The sequence below is a fragment of the Pseudophryne corroboree genome, chromosome 3, assembly GCF_028390025.1.
Source record: "Pseudophryne corroboree isolate aPseCor3 chromosome 3, aPseCor3.hap2, whole genome shotgun sequence".
In the NCBI taxonomy this organism is placed as follows: domain Eukaryota; kingdom Metazoa; phylum Chordata; class Amphibia; order Anura; family Myobatrachidae; genus Pseudophryne; species Pseudophryne corroboree.
Window position 1 is genome coordinate 557,167,587 of NC_086446.1, and position 18,366 is coordinate 557,185,952.

The 18,366-nt window shown below is 49.2% G+C and overlaps 1 protein-coding gene across 4 annotated transcripts in view; it reads left to right on the plus strand.

Annotated features, from left to right (window-relative positions):
• The window catches only part of STXBP4 (syntaxin binding protein 4), a 506,433-nt gene that overhangs the window by 1,056 nt on the left and 487,011 nt on the right, over window positions 1-18,366 (plus strand). The window lies entirely within an intron of this gene.

Below are 18,366 nucleotides of genomic sequence, written 5' to 3' on the forward strand. Positions count from 1 at the left end.
AACCTACAGCTTCTACATATCATTTTATAGAGTGTACTTGATAAATGCTACCTCAGTGTTTATTAATTGCTATGGTTAAAGGTGCATACACACAGTGAGATCCTTGCTATGTCTGATTTTGAGGTAGAGAGAGGGTTGCACAGACACCTGTAATCTTTTATCAATACATTCAGTAAGTCACATAAAGTCCTTTCCCATTTATTTAAATCTTATTATTACACGTATCTAATATATTATATGGGAGGTGCTCCTAGGAATAAATTTAGAGCATATGTCCGATTTTGACTGTGCGTTTTCCCTTGAACTCCCCCAGAGCCCAGAAGCCCCGATTTTGACTATCTTTACTTTCGATTTTGATTAAGTGCCAATTTTGACTATACTTTATACTAGATAGTACACTAGATAGTCAAGATTGACTTGCCTGCAAAGTCTATCTAGTCTTGCGATTCCGACCCTGCCGGAGTGCGCATCGGGATCGAATTGGTATTGCAAGCTGCCTAACACTTTGCAATTTCCACTAACTTTCCTTGCGATTTTGACTATATAGTCAAAATCGAAAGGAGAACTCTCACCGTGTGTACACACCTTAAGTTCTCCTGTGGTCTTTTTCTCCACTCTTTTCACTGCTTGATACATCACCCCCATTTTTATTAGACTGCAGCTGAAGTCAACATTATCCTCTGTATCATGACTGTAGAGTCGCCATTGTCCTCTACATCATTTCAGAGTAGTGGGAATTCTGAAGTCAAAATTATCCTCCACAATCTGAATTGGAGAGTCACCCTTGTCTTCCACATCATGGCGTAGGAGTGCAGATTCTGAAGCCATTATCCTGCACATGATGGTTGGAGAATCATCATTATCCTCATTGTGGCTTGAGAGTGTGGATGCTGAAGTCATTATCATCCTCCATATCATGGTGGGAGAGTTGTTATTACTCTTCACATCATGACAAAAGAGGGCGTCTGCTGATGGAATCATTCTCTACATCATGGTGGGAAGGTCATCATTATCCTGCAAATCATGACTCCTCATGATGGCTGGAGACTGCTGGCGGCAACATTATCCCTCACATCATTACCAGAGAATGCTGCTATTGTGAAACAAGTCGGTTTGTTGCTATTGTCTTCAATATCTTGGGACCTTGACCCACACCCAAGCTCCATACTTTGGGCCTAATTCAGACTGGATCGCGGCAGCGTTCGCAGTCTGAAGCCCTTTGGGGAGTGCGCACCTGCACCCCGGGAGGCCCAGTGAGATGCTAAAAGCAACTCAGGGCTGTGATGACCTCTGCCTGATTGACAGGCAGAGGTGATAGTGGGGCATGAGGCGGCGTGTCAGTGGCGTTAGAATGCCGTTAGGGGGGCGCGGTCCAGACAACGCAGGCGTGTCTGGACTGTTGATGTCACATGCAGCCGCTGCGACCTGGGACGCGGCGAGTAGCCGACTGCCAACGCAGCTAGGCTGCGCAGGCAGGGAGCTACTCGGCGGGCACAAAAGTATTGCCGCTGTGCGATGCTTTCGCACCCATGCGGGAGGGGGGGGCAGGGCCTGAAATGCGGGGCGGATTAGCTCTGTGCTGGGCGTCCCCTCACATGTCTGAGTAACTGTTCCTAGATGTGCTAAATTTGGCACATCTACAATCAGACCTGAATCACCCCCACATGTGTTTCAGAGATTGAAGTGGTATAGTTTATTATAGCTGTTCAGTATGTCACAAAGTATAGTTTATTATGAACAGCTATCTTCCAGACTTTGCCTTTTATATTACCTACCCACTGGCTTTAAAATGGGGATCCGGTCTCTAGGTCGACACTATTTAGGTCGACCACTATTGGTCGACAGGGTTTCTAGGTCGACGTGGCCTCTAGGTCAACGTGTTCTATGTCGACAGGTCAAAAGGTCGACATGGTTGTTTTCCAAGAAAAAAAATTATTTTTATGAACTTTTTCATACTTAACGATCCACGTGGACTACGATTGGAACGGTAATCTGCGAGGCACCTTGCCCGAAGTTTGCTCGCCATGCGAGGGGACACGGTGCACTATTTGGGGTTCCCGGTCACTCTACGAAGAAAACGACACCAAAAAAACATAAAAAACTCATGTCGACCTTTTGACATGTCGACCAAAAGACCCTGTCGACCTATCTACCTTCCATACCACACCCTTTAAAATTATGTGTTTAACATTTAGGGGTGGTCTTCTGTTTGCCGGCGATCGGGCTCCCGGCGCTCAGTATACCGGCGCCGGGAGCCCGACAGCCGGCATACCGACACTTATTTTCCCTCGTGGGGGTCCACGACCCCCATAGAGGGAGAATAAAATAGTGTGGCGCGCGTAGCGCGCCACCGTGCCCGTAGCGTGGCGAGCGCAGCGAGCCCGCAAGGGGCTCATTTGCGCTCGCCAAGCTGTCGGTAAGCCGGCGGTCGGGCTCCCGGCGCCGGGATGCTGATCGCCGGGAGCCCGACCGCCGGCCAGCCGTAGTGAACCCAACATTTAGAAGTTAAATATATGTAATTTGGTACTGTGACTTTTATTTTCACATCTTGTACAGTACATAATTGCATGCATTATTAACGTGCATTTATCCTGTGCTGTAGCCTTTTTTTTTTTTTTGTGTGTTATGCCTTTTGTCTGACGTTCCTCAGTTCTGTACCAAAAAAGAAGAAAAAGAGACTCTCGTTTTTTTGAGGGCACTCATTGAAAGATATTACATAAAATATAACTTTTATTGATTATCATTAAAAAAATGTTGCCACAAACCAAGACTAGGACATGAACATGTACACATAAATACCAGAATTCACAAAAAAACAACAAAAAAAACCACGCCTAAATTTACGCGTGGTATGAACACACCGTTCCTCAGTTCTGCTCATAGTGTACCCTCATCTCAATGTGAGTGCCTTAAGGTGGGTACACACTATTAGATATATCTGCAGATCAATTGATCTGCAGATATATCTATGTACGGATTGGGCAGTGTGCTGTGCATACACACAGCCCGATCCGTCGGGGGACTGACGTCATGAACTGGGCGGGCGGGCGCTCGCGCCCGCCCAGGTCACCTGTCAATCACCGCCGGCCGCCGCAGCATGTGTACGGGCGGTCGGACGACCGCCCCGTACACACACAGCGACGCGCCAATATATCGTTAGATATATTGGCTGTCGGCTGTGCTGCGCGGCCGACGCGATACGTCTGTGAACGACGGAGTTCACAGACGTATCGCCCGTACACACTGGCCGACGGTCCCGCGATGTACGGCCGATACATCGACCAGTGTGTACGGGCCTTTAGACTTGTCGTGAAATGTAGTTATGAAGTGTATGGTTTTGTAAATGTGTGTGGCTGGAACAAGATATAACAAACTTTTTGTTTTGTCAGGCACCTGTTAAAAAATCTGATTGAAGGCAGTTGTAAATGCATATAAATTGCATTGCAAATGTCAAGAGTGTATGGAACGGTATCCGGTCTCGTTGTCGACCACACTTAGGTCGACAGCCATTAGGTTGACCACTATTGGTCGACATGCACTAGGTCAACATGGTTTCTAGGTCGACATATACTAGGTTGACATGACAAAAGGTTGACATTGGGTTTTCACAATTTTTTAAAATATTTTGAACTTTTTCATACTTTACGTCCACGTGGACAACAATTGGGAACGGTAACCTGGTGCGTTTATCACCTTGCACTTGTCACTGGTTTATCACTTCCTTATGCCTTCTCCAGATCAATACATCTGCCCCAAAGCCTCTAACATGGCAGTTAGGTGCTGATTGGCTGGTACTTTAGCTCTCATCACTTTATTTCTCACCAAGGCTTAGTAAATAGAACCCTTAGTGTAGAGCAGGGATTCTCAAGCCTGTTCCTCACTTCTCCTAGCAGTTCACATTTGCAGACCACCCAGCATGTGCACAGGTGTATGACCAACTGTCACTTCTTAAAGATCCACAGATGACCTTGAAAACATATATTTTTTTTTTTTTGGGGGGGGGGGGGGGGGGTCCTATGGACCAAGGGTTCTATGTACTAAGCCTTGGAGAGAGAGAGAAAGTAGACAGAGATAAAGTACCAGCCAGTCAGCTCCTTTCTGCCATGTTACAGGCTGTGAGTGGATAAGTGAAGATGATGGCGCTACCTTCTGATTAGAACAAGTGTACGGTAATTGTGACCAATGGAATAAGTAATACTTATCTAAGAAGAGGTAAGTCTAGTTCTTAGTTTATTGTTTGTCCTCCACATTCCATTGGTGTAGTTGTGTTCTCATGGGTACCAAAAATAAATGAAAATAAAATAATACCACAATGTGTAATAAATTCCCAAATACCAAATGTATCTCTATTAGTTGGTGTGTCTCTCAATATTTTGATTAGAATTATTGTTCTATTTTTAAGTTGACTCATGTCATTGTGTCAGCCACAAGGTACACAGTTTGTAACTGACACAAGAGAGCATTAATCAATGCCTAGAGCAGGCGTGGGCAATTATTTCAGCTGAGGGGCCACTTGACATTTCCTGTCAGTATCCGAGGGCCACATACAAAATAGCAGCTCCCCCCACTTGCCAAAAATATAGGGACGTGCTTCATATGGAAGGGGTGAATAGATTCATATTAGGCTGCACAATAGTCTCCATTATTCAAATTGCGTCACACAGCGCCACTTACACACATTACACCAGATAGATCCCCTTTTACACAGTATGGAAGGTAGAGCCCCTTTTACACATTACAGCAGGTAGAGTCCCCTTTTACACATTAACATTTTATTTAGGATAATTATTGTACAGCAAGCAAATTATCCAGTGTCTTATGGCCCCTGGGGAAAGGTGTGACACAGTGACAGAACACGGGGAGGGGGGGTGACAGTGACAGAACACGGGGTGTGTGACACGGTGACAGAACACAGTGGGGGTGACACAGTGACAGAACACGGGGTGTGTGACACGGTGACAGAACACGGGGGGTGTGACACGGTGACAGAACACGGGGGGTGTGACACGGTGATAGAACACGGGGGATGTGACACGGTGACAGTCACAGAACACGGGGGGTGTGACACGGTGACAGAACACGGGGGGTGTGACACAGTGACAACACGGGGGGGGGGTGAAAGTGACAGAACACGGGGGGGTTATACGTGACAGAACACGGGAGGGGTTGGTACAGCGAGAGCTAAAGATCTCTCCCCCAAACCTCAAAAACAGACTGACGCCACTGCCCGCACACACAAATATACGCACACTATCACACACACACACACCCCTTTCTTTCTCTCACTCACTTTTTCCATTAACTTTACTGATCTGGCTGGCTGGCAGTGGCAGGAAGGATGGATCTATTCTGTACAAGTCTGGCTCTTGTCCCGTGTAGCTCCGCCCCCTGAGGTCCCGTGTAGCCCCGCCCCCTCCTCTGCACATAGCTCCGCCACTTTTCGGCTGAACCCAGCCGTTGTCACTGGGGACTCTGGAGGAGGGAGGAGGCTGCTACAACGCAGCAGCAGGGGAGAGAGGCGCCGCCAGCAGCTTGGAGGTACTGCAGCTCAGAGCAATGACAAGCTGCTCAGCCGTTCGGGCCGCTTGTCATTGCTCGCTGGTGGGAGGCAGTGGGCCGGACAGAATCGGTTTGCGGGCCGCATCCGGCCCGCGGGCCGTATTTTGCCCACCCCTAGCCTAGAGTCTAGTGCAGGGGTGGACAATGGGCCAAATTCAGACCTGAAAAATGCACAGCAGCCGATCAGGTGTGAACTGCGCCGGCGCATGCCAGACAGCCGACGGCCGTCTCAGCCCTGCGATCGCCTCTGCTTGATTGATAGGCAGAGGCGGTCGCTGGGCAGTAGAGTGCGGGCCGCTGTTTAGGGGGCACGGTCTGGCAACGCAGGCGTGCCCTGACTGTGCGGGGGCGTGCCGCGGCGGCTGCGCGACATCATACGCAGCCGCTGCGACCCTCACAGCGACAAGTAGCTCCCTGCCAGCGCGCAGGAGCTGCGCCGATAGGGAGCTACTCTTCAAGTACAAAAGCATTGCCGCTGTGTGATGCTTTTGTACTTGTGCTGGTGGGTCGGGCCTGACATGCTGGGCGTCCCCCCGCATGTCTGTGTGACTGATCGTAGATGTGCAAACTTTAGCACATCTATGATCAGGCCTGATTTAATAAGCGGCCCTCCAGATGCTGTTGAGCTGCACATACCTGCATGCCCTGTCACAGTTAAATTGTTGAAGCTTTGAAGTAATTGCAATTCTCTGGGTGTGTAACTTTACTGCCTGGCCTAATCATGCAATTCTGCTGGTGGTCTACAAGCAGCACTTGCAACCTTGTACAGCAGGCATGTCAAACTCAAAATCCCAACTAGGCCGAATAATCAAGGTCTGAGGTCTGAGGGGCATATTCAATTAAAGTCGGATCCATTCCGACATGTATTTGTCGGAATGGATCCGACAGGATTTGGCCATTCCTGACAATCTCAATCTCAAGTCGGATTAGGAGATGAGGGAGCTGAGAGCATGAGACGGGGGAGAGCAGTGGGGACAGCAGGAACCCAGCGGCTACAGCAGCATAGCGGGAGGATGGGGCACCCCCGCCAGACCTCACAGCAGTGTCCACCGGCTCCAGCAAGCGGGACCTCGCTTGCTGGAGCCAGGTGGTCGCTGCCATGAGCGAAGAAAGAGTCCTATAAGCAATTTTCAAAGGTTTATTAGAAAAACCAACAGCAAAGTATAATCAAAGAGATGTCAAGTATCATGAAGAAAACATTTACATTAATGTTTTCTTCCCGATACTTAACATCTCTTTGCTGTCACCAACTTTCCAATTTCAGGAGAAATCTTATTGGATGTGATAACTTTTAAAACAGAACTAAAATGAAAGTCTGTCAATTTCGACCTAGCAGGAGACTTGTTTCCTTTCATTAATGAGAATAATTGCTCACACTGGTAGCACTTCCGAACATGGAAATCATTTCAAATGCAAACTTGCGAGTTTATACATACTTCCAACTTCTGCGCCACCCCCCTCCAATTTACCTTCCTCCTTGACAGCTATCAAATCCTCTTCCATGCAGAATCTGCATTGCAGATGATTTCTCCTGCTCTTCAAGGGCAGTCGGGCACACAGTGAGGGTGCTTCTCTTCTATATAATAATAACAATACCACATATCAATGTGAGCTGAGAGCTGTGTTATTCCCCCTCATATATAACTGTGTGCTCCCATCTCCCCTATATAATAATACTACCATATGTCAGTGTGTGCCAGGAGCTGTTATTTCCTCTCATATATCACCAACGGCAGTGCCAGATACACATAATTGCCCCCACGGTGCCAGATAACAGATATGCCCGCTCGGTGCCAGATAACAAATATGCCCCCACAGTGAAAGATACACATGTGCCCCCAGCAGTGTGCTCATAGCTGTTTTCACGGCTCTGCTCGCGCTGCCGGCACCACCTCCGCTGTGGCTGCTGTCCAAGGGTGTCCGGCGGCAGGTGAATGAAATCAGGCGCCGGTTCGTGAGCCAATTAAAGCTTGCGGTCCGGCAGCCAATCGAGCCGCTGCTGCCGGTCCTCGAGCTCTGATTGGCTGACGAACCGGCGTCTGATTTTAAATAGAAGAAGGCCGCCTTAGGTGTTCAGCAGGCAGCCCGTGGGCCGCAAAGGTAGGCGGTAGGGGCCGCATGCGGGCCGCGAGTTTGACACGTCTGATGTACAGTCTTTTCCTACCTCTTGTCGATGGGATCCCTAATGATAACCCCATCATCAACTTCTTTGCCACTTGGGCTTTATCCAAGTCAACACATTTCACTTTTAGGAAACCTCAAGTGTAGAATACATTTTACTTCAAAATTAGATTGAGAACAATGTCGGTCTTGTACTGCCAATTTCTTCATAAGCTTTAACCACCTACTGTATCCCTTTTTTTCACCGAACATGAAATCTTTCAAACTAATTTATCATGCCTTGAAGAGTGATAAATTGCAGAGTGATAAAGTGCAATTTATCACTCTCCAAGGCTTGATAAATCTGAGCCTAGATCATTTACCTTATAAATCTGAGCCTAGATAATGTACTTCTTTCTCTGACGTCCTAGTGGATGCTGGGAACTCCGTAAGGACCATGGGGAATAGACGGGCTCCGCAGGAGACTGGGCACTCTAAGAAAGAATTAGGACTACTGGTGTGCACTGGCTCCTCCCTCTATGCCCCTCCTCCAGACCTCAGTTAGAATCTGTGCCCGGCTCGAGCTGGTTGCACACTAGGGGCTCTCCTGAGCTCTTAGTAAAGAAAGTATTTATTAGGTTTTTTATTTTCAGTGAGATCTGCTGGCAACAGACTCACTGCTACGAGGGACTTAGGGGAGAGAAGCGAACCTACCTGCTTGCAGCTAGCTTGGGCTTCTAGGCTACTGGACACCATTAGCTCCAGAGGGATCGAACACAGGCCCAGACTCGGTCGTCCGGTCCCGGAGCCGCGCCGCCGTCCCCCTTGCAGAGCCAGAAGCAAGAAGAACGTCCTGGAAATCGGCGGCTGAAGACTCCGGTCTTCATTAAGGTAGCGCACAGCACTGCAGCTGTGCGCCATTGCTCCCCATGCACACCACATACTCCGGTCACTGATGGGTGCAGGGCGCTGGGGGGGGCGCCCTGGGCTGCAATTAGATTACCTTAAAATGGCAAAAAACACATAATATAGTCTAATAAACTATATATGTGTAAAAATCCCCTGCCATAATATTAATATAAAGAGCGGGAGAAGCCCGCCGAAAAAGGGGCGGGGCTATCTCCCTCAGCACACTGGCGCCATTTCCTCTTCACAGCTCCGCTGCAAGGACGCTCCCCAGGCTCTCCCCTGCAGTTTCCAGGCTCAATAGGGTAAAAAAGAGAGGGGGGGCACTAAATTTAGGTGCAATACTGTGTATTATAGCTGCTATAGGGAAAATCACTTTGTGTAGTGTAAATCCCTGTTTATATAGCGCTGTGGTGTGTGCTGGCATACTCTCTCTCTGTCTCCCCAAAGGACTTTGTGGGGTCCTGTCCTCAGTCAGAGCATTCCCTGTGTGTGTGCAGTGTGTCGGTACGGCTGTGTCGACATGTTTGATGAGGAGGCTTATGTGGAGGCGGAGCAGATGCCGATAAATGTGATGTCACCCCCTGCGGGGTCGACACCAGAGTGGATGGATATGTGGAAGGTATTAACCGATAGTGTCAACTCCTTACATAAAAGGCTGGATGACGTAACAGCCGTGGGACAGCCGGCTTCTCAGCCCGTGCCTGCCCAGGCGTCTCAAAGGCCATCAGGGGCTCAAAAACGCCCGCTACCTCAGATGGCAGACACAGATGTCGACACTGAGTCTGACTCCAGTGTCGACGACGACGAGACTAATGTACATTCCACTAGGGCTATCCGTTGCATGATTACGGCAATGAAAAATGTGTTGCACATTTCTGACATTAACCCAAGTACCACAAAAAAGGGTATTATGTTTGGGGAGAAAAAGCAACCAGTGGATTTTACCCCTTCAGATGTGTTAAATGAAGTGTGTGAAGAAGCGTGGGCTTCCCCTGATAAAAAAAACTAGTGATTTCTAAAAAGTTACTAATGGCGTACCCTTTCCCGCCAGAGGACAGGGTACGTTGGGAGACATCCCCGAGGGTGGATAAAGCGCTCACACGCTTGTCAAAAAAGGTGGCACTACCGTCTCAGGATATGGCCGCCTTAAAGGAGCCTGCGGATAGAAAGCAGGAGGCTATCCTGAAGTCTGTATATACACACTCCGGTACTATACTGAGACCTGCTATTGCTTCAGCATGGATGTGCAGTGCTGCAGCAGCGTGGTCTGATTCCCTATCTGATAATATTGATTCCCTTGACAGGGACACTATATTGCTAACCATAGAGCATATTAAAGATGTAGTCTTATACATGAGAGATGCACAGAGGGATATTTGCCGGCTGGCATCTAGAATAAATGCAATGTCCATTTCTGCCAGGAGAGTATTATGGACTCGGCAGTGGACAGGTGATGCGGATTCTAAAAGGCACATGGAGGTTTTGCCTTACAAGGGTGAGGAATTGTTTGGGGATGGTCTCTCGGACCTCGTTTCCACAGCGACAGCTGGGAAGTCGACATTTTTACCCCAGGTTCCATCACAGCCAAAGAAAGCACCGTATTATCAGGTACAGTCCTTTCGGCCCCAGAAAGGCAAGCGGGTTAAAGGCGCGTCCTTTCTGCCCAGAGGCAGGGGTAGAGGGAAAAAGTTGCACCATACAGCCAGTTCCCAAGAACAGAAATCCTCCCCTGCTTCCACTAAATCCACCGCATGACGCTGGGGCTCCACTGGTGGAGCCAGGTGCAGTGGGGGCCCGTCTCCGGAACTTCAGCGACCGGTGGGTTCGCTCACAGGTGGATCCCTGGGTTCTACAAGTGGTATCTCAGGGATACAAACTGGAATTCAAGACGTCTCCCCCTCGCCGTTACCTCAAATCAGCCTTGCCAGCTACTCCCCCGGACAGGGATGTAGTGCTGGCGGCAATTCACAAGCTATTCCTCCAGCAGGTGATAATAAAAGTTCCCCTTCTTCAACAGGGACGGGGTTACTATTCTACAATGTTTGTGGTACCGAAACCAGACGGTTCGGTGAGACCCATTCTAAATTTAAAATCCTTGAACACTTATATAAGAAGGTTCAAGTTCAAAATGGAATCGCTCAGGGCGGTTATTGCAAGCCTGGAAGAAGGGGATTACATGGTATCACTGGACATCAAGGATGCGTACCTGCATGTCCCCATTTACCCACCTCACCAGGTGTACCTCCGTTTTGTGGTACAAGACTGCCATTACCAATTCCAGACGTTGCCGTTTGGTCTGTCCACGGCACCGAGGGTATTTACCAAGGTAATGGCCGAAATGATGATACTCCTTTGAAAGAAGGGAGTTATAGTTATCCCATACTTGGACGATCTCCTTATAAAGGCGAGGTCCAGGGAGCAGTTGTTGGTCGGAGTAGCACTATCTCAGGAAGTGCTACAACAGCACGGCTGGATTCTGAATATTCCAAAGTCGCAGCTGGTTCCTACGACGCGTCTGCTGTTCCTGGGTATGATTCTGGACACAGAACAGAAGAAGGTGTTTCTCCCGGAGGAGAAGGCCAAGGAGTTGTCATCTCTGGTCAGAGACCTCCTGAAACCAAAACAGGTGTCGGTGCATCACTGCACGCGAGTACTGGGAAAGATGGTAGCTTCTTACGAAGCAATTCCATTCGGCAGGTACCATGCAAGGATCTTTCAGTGGGATCTGTTAGACAAGTGGTCCGGATCGCATCTTCAGATGCATCGGCTGATCACCCTGTCCCCGAGGGCCAGGGTGTCTCTGCTGTGGTGGCTGCTGAGTGCTCATCTTCTAGAGGGCCGCAGATTCGACATACAGGACTGGGTCCTGGTGACCACGGATGCAAGCCTCCGAGGTTGGGGGGCAGTCACGCAGGGAAGAAACTTCCAAGGACAATGGTCGAGTCAGGAGGCTTCCCTACACATAAATATTCTGGAACTAAGGGCCATTTACAATGCCCTAAGTCAGGCAAGTCCCCTGCTTCAAAACCAGCCGGTGCTGATTCAGTCAGACAACATCACGGCGGTCGCCCATGTAAACCGACAGGGCGGCACAAGAAGCAGGATGGCGATGGCAGAAGCCACAAGGATTCTCCGATGGGCGGAAAATCACGTGATAGCACTGTCAGCAGTGTTCATTCCGGGAGTGGACAACTGGGAAGCAGACTTCCTCAGCAGGCACGACCTCCACCCGGGAGAGTGGGGACTTCATCCAGAAGTCTTCCAACTGATTGTAAACCGTTGGGAAAGGCCACAGGTGGACATGATGGCGTCCCGCTTAAACAAAAAGCTAAAAAGATATTGCGCCAGGTCAAGGGACCCTCAGGCGATAGCTGTGGACGCTCTAGTGACACCGTGGGTGTACCAGTCGGTTTATGTGTTCCCTCCTCTTCCTCTCATACCAAAGGTGCTGAGGATAATAAGAAAGAGAGGAGTAAGAACTATACTCATCGTTCCGGATTGGCCAAGAAGGACTTGGTACCCGGAACTGCAAGAAATGATCTCAGAGGACCCTTGGCCTCTGCCTCTCAGACAGGACCTGCTACAGCAGGAGCCCTGTGTTATGAGCCACGGCTGTGGCTCATTCCTGTTTTGCATGTCGGTTAGGTATTTTATGTTATACTTCTGTTTATGTTCCCCGGGTGCTTGGAGCTCTCCCTTAAGGAGAGGATACTGTTATGAACCACAGGTAGTGGTTCATTCCTATTTTATGTTATAGTTCTCTTGCAGGCCAGGATTTCCCTTTGCTCTGGTTTAGAGGATTATTGTTTGCTGTCAGTGGTCAGTCTGTGTAATTGCAGTCTGTTCCCATGTGTTCAGCCTCACCTGGCTGCTAATTGCATCTTGTCAGTTTGGAGTCATGCAACAGGGCAGCTGCATTACATAATTAATTAGGCCTCTCTGTTATATGCTGGCTGAGTGTAATTCACAGACGCTGGTGATATTTCTAGGTTTCCAGTCTGCTTGAGTTCTGAGCTTGTTCCTGCCAGTTCCTGAACTCCTGTGTAGCAGTGTCTGTCGAGCTGCTTCCTGTGTCGATTCCTGTGTCAGTCCCTGTGTCGATTCCTGTGTCTGATCCCGTGTCCTGCCGTGAAGCGTTCCTGTCCAGAAGTCCTGTGGCTTTGCCTATGCCTGGTCGAGTTTCTGGCTTCTTGGTGTCCACCGGTCTGTCATTTGGGATTCTGCCTGTCCTCCAGTTCTGAGAGTCTGTGTCGGCAGCATTGGGGGTTCCTGTCCGTTTGCCAGTATTCGTACCGGTTCCGTGAGTAGCGGCTCTGCCGCGTCCGTCAGCCTAGGCCGCTGTATTCCGTTATTATTTCTGTCACTGGTGTTTTGCAGAGGGTTCTGCTTATGCTGTCACCGCCGGTACACAAAAGTATTGTGTCGGCGTGTGGTCAGCATTTCCTTTGTTGTTCTTTTCCTTTGGCGGCAAGCCGCACATACTTTGGTTTTAGGTTTGTTAGTAGCCCCTGGCCTTGTTGTTTATTTAGAGGGCCCCTTGTTATCACCCTGTCTCGGTTCACTCTTTGTCTCTCATTAAGACCTGAGGGGGCATCGAAGTTGGGCAGACGTAATCCGCCCTTCAAACGCGGCTGCCATGGGCTCAAGCAACCATAGTCTCGCAAGAGTGTACTGACAGCACGGGCGAGACAACGGAGATAGGGCGCCAGGGGCTATTCCCTTTCCATTCCCCTTTCCCAGCATTACGTCCTGGTGCTCTGGACTCACTTCATAACATCTCCCTTGTTCTGAGCACCAGGAACCTAACACCCTGTCTGTTCCAAGACTTACCGCGGCTGCGTTTGACGGCATGGCGGTTGAACGCCGGATCCTGATGGAAAAGGGCATTCCGGTTGAAGTCACTCCTACGCTGATAAAAGCTAGGAAAGATGTGACAGCAAAGCATTATCACCGCATATGGCGAAAATATGTTGCTTGGTGTGAGGCTATGAAGGCCCCCACAGAAGAATTTCAGCTGGGTCGACTTCTGCACTTCCTACAGTCAGGAGTGACTATGGGCCTAAAATTGGGTTCCATTAAAGTCCAGATTTCGGCCCTGTCTATTTTCTTTCAAAAAGAACTGGCTTCACTGCCTGAAGTTCAGACGTTTGTTGAGGGAGTGCTGCATATTCAGCCCCCAGTGGCACCTTGGGATCTCAACGTTGTGTTGGATTTCCTAAAATCACATTGGTTTGAGCCACTTCAGACCGTGGAATTAAAATATCTCACGTGGAAAGTGGTCATGCTTTTGGCCTTGGCTTCGGATAGGCGGGTGTCCGAATTGGCGGCTTTGTCCTGTAAAAGCCCCTATCTGATCTTCCATATGGACAGAGCAGAATTGAGGACGCGTCCCCAATTCCTCCCTAAGGTGGTATCAGCGTTTCATTTGAACCAACCTATTGTGGTGCCTGCGGCTACTCGGGACTTGGAGGCCTCCAAGTTGCTGGACGTAGTCCGGGCCCTGAAAATCTATGTTTTTAGGACGGCGAGAGTCAGAAAGACTGACTCGCTGTTTATCCTGCATGCACCCAACAAGCTGGGTGCTCCTGCTTCTAAGCAGACTATTGCTTGTGGATCTGCTCCACGATTCAACTTGCACATTCTGCGGCTGGACTGTCGCATCCTAAATCAGTAAAGGCCCATTCCACGAGGAAGGTGGGCTCTTCTTGGGCGGCTGCCCGAGGGGTCTCGGCTTTACAACTTTGCCGAGCTGCTACCTGGTCGGGATCAAACACGTTTGCAAAATTCTACAAGTTTGATACCCTGGCTGAGGAGGACCTTGAGTTTGCTCATTCGGTGCTGCAGAGTCATCCGCACTCTCCCGCCCGTTTGGGAGCTTTGGTATAATCCCCATGGTCCTTACGGAGTTCCCAGCATCCACTATGACGTCAGAGAAAATAAGAATTTACTCACCGGTAATTCTATTTCTCGTAGTCCGTAGTGGATGCTGGGCGCCCATCCCAAGTGCGGATTGTCTGCAATACTTGTATATAGTTATTGCCTAACTAAAGGGTTATTGTTATGAGCCATCTGTTCGTGAGGCTCAGTTGTTATTCATACTGTTAACTGGGTATAGTATCACGAGTTGTACGGTGTGATTGGTGTGGCTGGTATGAGTCTTACCCGGGATTCCTTTCCTTATTGTGTCAGCTCTTCCGGGCACAGTTTCCCTAACTGAGGTCTGGAGGAGGGGAATAGAGGGAGGAGCCAGTGCACACCAGTAGTCCTAATTCTTTCTTAGAGTGCCCAGTCTCCTGCGGAGCCCGTCTAGTCCCCATAGTCCTTACGGAGTTCCCAGCATCCACTACGGACTACGAGAAATAGAATTACCGGTGAGTAAATTCTTATTTCTCTATCGTCCTAGTGGATGCTGGGGTTCCTGAAAGGACCATGGGGAATAGCGGCTCCGCAGGAGACAGGGCACAAAAGTAAAGCTTTCCGATCAGGTGGTGTGCACTGGCTCCTCCCCCTATGACCCTCCTCCAAGCCAGTTAGATTTTTGTGCCCGGCCGAGAAGGGTGCAATCTAGGTGGCTCTCCTAAAGAGCTGCTTAGAAAAGTTTAGCTTAGGTTTTTTATTTTACAGTGAGTCCTGCTGGCAACAGGATCACTGCAACGAGGGACTTAGGGGAGAAGAAGTGAACTCACCTGCGTGCAGGATGGATTGGCTTCTTGGCTACTGGACATCAGCTCCAGAGGGACGATCACAGGTACAGCCTGGATGGTCACCGGAGCCTTGCCGCCGGCCCCCTTGCAGATGCTGAAGTAAGAAGAGGTCCAGAATCGGCGGCAGAAGACTCCTCAGTCTTCTAAAGGTAGCGCACAGCACTGCAGCTGTGCGCCATTTTCCTCTCAGCACACTTCACACGGCAGTCACTGAGGGTGCAGGGCGCTGGGAGGGGGGCGCCCTGGGAGGCAAATGAATACCTATTTTGGCAAAAAAATACCTCACATATAGCCTCCGGAGGCTATATGGAGATATTTAACCCCTGCCAGAATCCGTTAAGAGCGGGAGACGAGGCCGCCGAAAAAGGGGCGGGGCCTATCTCCTCAGCACACAGCGCCATTTTCCCTCACAGAAAGGCTGGAGGGAAGGCTCCCAGGCTCTCCCCTGCACTGCACTACAGAAACAGGGTTAAAACAGAGAGGGGGGGCACTAAATTGGCGTTAGAAATATATAAAAAAGATGCTATAAGGGAAAACACTTATATAAGGTTGTCCCTATATAATTATAGCGTTTTTGGTGTGTGCTGGTAAACTCTCCCTCTGTCTCTCCAAAGGGCTAGTGGGTCCTGTCCTCTATCAGAGCATTCCCTGTGTGTGTGCTGTGTGTCGGTACGTGTGTGTCGACATGTATGAGGACGATGTTGGTGAGGAGGCGGAGCAATTGCCTGTAATGGTGATGTCACTCTCTAGGGAGTCGACACCGGAATGGATGGCTTATTTAGGAAATTACGTGATAATGTCAACACGCTGCAAGGTCGGTTGACGACATGAGACGGCCGACAAACAATTAGTACCGGTCCAGACGTCTCAAAAACACCGTCAGGGGTTTTAAAACGCCCGTTTACTTTAGTCGGTCGACACAGACAGGGACACTGAATCCAGTGTCGACGGTGAATAAACAAACGTATTCCTTATTAGGGCCACACGTTAAAGGCAATGAAGGAGGTGTTACATATTTCTGATACTACAAGTACCACAAAAGAGGGTATTATGTGGGATGTGAAAAAACTACCGTAGTTTTTCCTGAATCAGATAAATTAAATAAAGTGTGTGATGATGCGTGGGTTCCCCCCGATAGAAAATTATGGGCGGTATACCCTTTCCCGCCAGAAGTTAGGGCGCGTTGGGAAACACCCCTTAGGGTGGATAAGGCGCTCACACGCTTATCAAAACAAGTGGCGGTACCGTCTATAGATAGGGCCGTCCTCAAGGACCAGCTGACAGGAGGCTGGAAAAATATCATAAAAAGTATATACACACATACTGGTGTTATACTGCGACCAGCGATCGCCTCAGCCTGGATGTGCAGAGCTGGGGTGGCTTGGTCGGATTCCCTGACTAAAAATATTGATACCCTTGACAGGGACAGTATTTTATTGACTATAGAGCATTTAAAGGATGCATTTCTATATATGCGAGATGCACAGAGGGATATTTGCACTCTGGCATCAAGAGTAAATGCGATGTCCATATCTGCCAGAAGATGTTATGGACACGACAGTGGTCAGGTGATGCAGATTCCAAACGGCACAAAGGTGTATTGCCGTATAAAGGAAGAGGAGTTATTTGGGGTCGGTCCATCGGACCTGGTGGCCACGGCAACTGCTGGAAAATCCGCCGTTTTTACCCTAAGTCACATCTCTGCAGAAAAAGACACCGTCTTTTCAGCCTCAGTCCTTTCGTCCCTATAAGATCATATCTGCCCAGGGATAGAGGAAAGGGAAGAAGACTGCAGCAGGCAGCCCATTCCCAGGAACAGAAGCGTTCCACCGCTTCTGACAAGTTCTCAGCATGGCGCTGAGACCGTACAGGACCCCTGGATCCTACAAGTAGTATCCCAGGGGTACAGATTGGAATGTCGAGACGTTTCCCCTTCGCAGGCTCCTGAAGTCTGCTTTACCAAGGTCTCCCTCCGACAAGGAGGCAGTATGGGAAAAAATTCACAAGCTGTATTCCCAGCAGGTGATAATTAAATTACCCCTCCTACTACAAGAAAAGGGGTATTATTCCACACTATATTGTGGTACTGAAGCCAGAAGGCTAGGTGAGACTTATTCTAAAAAAATTTTTTGAACACTTACAAAGGTTCAAATCAAGATGGAGTCACTCAGAGCAGTGATAACGAACCAGGAAGAAGGGGACTATATAGTGTCCCGGGACATCAGGGATGCTTACCTTCTATGTCCCAAATTTGCCCTTCTCACTAAGGGTACCTCAGGTTCGTGGGGCAGAACTGTCACTATCAGTTTCAGACGCTGCCGTTTGGATTGTCCACGGCACCCCGGGTCTTTACCAAGGTAATGGCCGAAATGATGATTCTTCTTCGAAGAAAAGGCGTCTTAATTATCCCTTACTTGGACGATCTCCTGATAAGGGCATAGTCCAGGGAACAGTTGGAGGTCGGAGTAGCACTATCTCGGATACTGCTACAACAGCACGGGTGGATTCTAAATATTCCAAAATCGCAGCTGATCCCGACGACACGTCTGCTGTGCCTAGGGATGATTCTGGACACAGTCCAGAAAAAGGTGTTTCTCCCGGAAGAGAAAGCCAGGGAGTTATCCGAGCTAGTCAGGAACCTCCTAAAAACAGTGCATCATTGCACAAGGGTCCTGGTAAAAATGGTGGCTTCCTACGAAGCAATTCCATTCGGCAGATTTCACGCAAGAACTTTTCAGTGGGATCTGCTGGACAAATGGTCCGGATCGCATCTTCAGATGCATCAGCGGATAACCCTATATCCAAGGACAAGGGTGTCTCTCCTGTGGTGGTTATAGAGTGCTCATCTTCTAGAGGGCCGCAGATTCGGCATTCAGGATTGGATGCTGGTGACCACGGAGCCCAGCCCGAGAGGCTGGGGAGCAGTCACACAAGGAAAAAATTTCCAGGGAGTGTGATCAAGTCTGGAGACTTTTCTCCACATAAATATACTGGAGCTAAGGGTAAATTTATAATGCTCTAAGCTTAGCAAGACCTCTGCTTCAAGGTCAGCCGGTATTGATCCAGTGGGAAAAACATCACGGCAGTCGCCCAC